The 3,171-nt window shown below is 34.2% G+C and overlaps 1 protein-coding gene across 1 annotated transcript in view; it reads right to left on the bottom strand.

Annotated features, from left to right (window-relative positions):
* LOC106470012 (myeloid leukemia factor 1-like) overlaps window positions 1–2,911 on the bottom strand; it is a 45,275-nt gene extending 42,364 nt beyond the window's left edge. Inside the window, exon 1 of the mRNA XM_022398562.1 lies at window positions 2,894–2,911. The gene's annotated coding sequence lies outside the window, so the exon portion shown is untranslated. The remainder of the gene's footprint in view (window positions 1–2,893) is intronic.
* Between the last annotated feature and the right edge of the window lie 260 nt (window positions 2,912–3,171).

Below are 3,171 nucleotides of genomic sequence, written 5' to 3'. Positions count from 1 at the left end.
ACTCTCCAAAACCTTTCCAACTACTGAAGTAAGACTAGCTGTCCTATAATTGTCTGGACAATGTTTATCACCTCCTTTAAATATTAGAGTAGCATTAGCCAACTTCCTATCTTCTAATACTCTTCCACTACTCAAACAAATAAAATCTTTACGTTGCTTTAAAACTCTATGATAAAAGTTGTCTGGTCCAGGGTATTTATCAATTTTTAGGCTTCCCAAATTTTCTCTTACAATTTCAGAATTTAATATATCTTTAACATCAATATTTTCCCCATACATTTAGTGCTCCGGTTGAGGCATAATACTTGTATCCTTTTTCGTAAAAACTGAAGATAACGTATAGTATAATATGTTTACCATCTCATAATATTTCGAGATCAGCTTCCCACTATCATTGTTAAGAGGCTCAATCTCCATCCTAAAATTTTGCTTACCCATCATATACCTAAAGAATTCCTTACTGTTTGATTTAACTCTCTCAGCCAACCCTCTTTCATATACATTTTTTCCACTTTTAACTTCCTTTTTAACCAACTCTCTTGATTTCCTATAGTCTTCCAAGTCCTTATTACTTCCAGTATGTTTAAATTTCTTGCATTTATTATGTTTATCCATAATATGATCTCTTAAACCTTTACTAAACCATAATGACTTATTCTGCTCCGTTGCCCCTTTGTTTTCTGTAGGGAATATGTATGTTCTGTATGCATATCAATTTTCCCTAAATGCTTCCCACATCTGTTCAAGATCCCCTCACCACTCTTTGATCCAATCTACATAAGCCAGATCACGTCTCATTACACCAAAATTGGCTTTCCTGAAATTTAGAATCAGGGTACTATTCTTCTTCAATTCTACATGTAGTAAAATCCCACATCTAATAATGTAATGGTCGCTTGTACTTAAATGCTCACCAACCACAACTCTGTCTATAATACTCACATTGGATGCTAATACTGAATCTAATATAGCTTCCTCTCTTGTAGGTTCCATCATCAATTCATGTATAAAAGTATCCTGAACAATTTCCAAAAACCTATCCTCCCCAGTGTCAGACTTGAAATTTTTCCAATCAATACCCCTGAAATTAAAATCTCCCATAATAACAAGATCTTTTACAGCTAACGTTCTAATCTCATTATACAGTTTCTCATTAACTCTGGTGGTCTATAACAAATCCCAATTACAATATTTTTTCCCCTTTGTATCCACTAACCCAAACTGACTCAACGTCAGGGCTATTTCTTTAATATGCTCTAACTCAACAGTATGCATTTCACTCCTCACATATAAAGCTACTCCTCCCCTTTTTTTCAATACACTATCTATAGTAAATAATCTGTAACCTGGTATTTCAAAAAAATTCTCTCATCAAAATTGTTCAAATCCAATTCAAGTCTCAGTGATACCCATCATATCAAAATCCTCAGTTTACACAACTGCTTTGAACTCATCAATTGTATTTCTAATACTCCCAGCATTGCATTAGTAACACTTAATCATAGTGTTACGACAGCGGAAGTCACATGACACTGGTAAGACGTCATGAGATTCTAGAAGGATCATGAAGGACCCGAGCGTTTTCTAGGCGCCCTCTATTTTAATATATAAGCCCGGCAAATAAAGCGGAGAGAAGAAGTGACGCCATAGATAATTGCAGACAGGCAGAGATAAAGACGGATAATTGAGTCAAGCGCGGTAGTGACCGTAAGTAAAGTGCGTGAATCGCCGTGAATTATAACGTATGTTGAAGTTAAAGTGACTGTGGAAATTAAGTGTATTGCAAAGTTGTATTGAGAAAGAATAAATTAGTTTTATTTAAGAAAGGACTTGTGTCGCTAAAGTTTCATCGGAAAGAAATTATACGGGAAATTAACAAACGAAAAGAGACGTAACAATAGATTTTAAAATACGTTCATGTTTATACCTATTGTACATGTTTTCCTGTCAATTATATTGCCTAATTTACTAATATCATAGCCCTTACCTTTGTCTAGCCCTAGTTTAAATCAACCACCACAGCTGAGTTAATGGCCTTTGCTAACATGCTAACCCCTGCCTTGTGTAAGTGCAAGCCACCGATTTCAATCAAATGAAGCATGTTTCGACTTACTTGTTGATAGCACTCACGGAAATCTGTTCACGTGACAAGCCCAAATTTCCCTTGTGATCTTGTCAGTAATCCTCAAGAATAAGTCCCCTTGGTGGTGATTCCCCGGCTAATAATTGAATGTTCCCCAGTACAATGGCACTATACTTTATTAGGAGAAAATTATAATATCTGGTAATTTCCAATAAAAGTTCAGCTAGAGAGAACATTTTTGACAAATTTCGAAAAAGCTGATATTAATAGTACAGTAACACTAACAGTTAGTAACGCTGAACACGCCTGACCTTGAATTTCAAAGACATATTCTCACTGGTTGCAATGTGACTTGAAAGTAGTTATGTAGAGGTAGTAATCAATTAATGTTCATTTATTTAAGTGTTAAAGGGGAAAATGGCATCATGATTTATTAAATATTAAATGCGAAATATATAAGGTCATTAAATTAAATGTATATGAAATAAAGATATAAGCGCAAAGGTACACAATCACTGGCATCGAAACCTGATTGTTATGTTACAAGTCCTCAGACTTAATGCTGAGCCACTATAAGACGCACAGTATTAGTACACAAACCAATGACGAAAATAATAAATCATAAATACTTTGAACTTGCGCTGAGCATAAACAAACTAAAACAAAATATCGCAGTTGTAAAAGGTATATAAAGGCAAATAACTGAGGAAACAACACCAAATATATATTTATCTTGTCATATGAAGTATCTAGAGTCACGATAGTAGTTACAACCCAAAAAAAAAAGACCACTACTGTGGCTACACTTACATGACTGGTTAAATCTGGGGTATTGCTACATCATTTCTAAATACTGTAGTACGTCACTGTTAGGCACACCACCTTCTACAGATTTAATGTGAACCAGGAAGTGCTCTAGGATGAACCGAAGCTAGTACTATGTTGATGAAATTTAAATTGATTTAAAATTTAAGAACAGTAACAATATCGTCGAAAAGATAGCAGCACTATCTATAATGCTGGTTTTCATACAATTTTGTTTAAGTTGATATTTATACACTTTAAAATCATTGTAATTTAAATAATAA

The sequence above is a fragment of the Limulus polyphemus genome, unplaced genomic scaffold (genome assembly GCF_000517525.1).
Source record: "Limulus polyphemus unplaced genomic scaffold, Limulus_polyphemus-2.1.2 Scaffold3770, whole genome shotgun sequence".
In the NCBI taxonomy this organism is placed as follows: Eukaryota; Metazoa; Arthropoda; class Merostomata; order Xiphosura; family Limulidae; genus Limulus; species Limulus polyphemus.
This window is presented reverse-complemented; position numbering and strand designations above follow the sequence as displayed.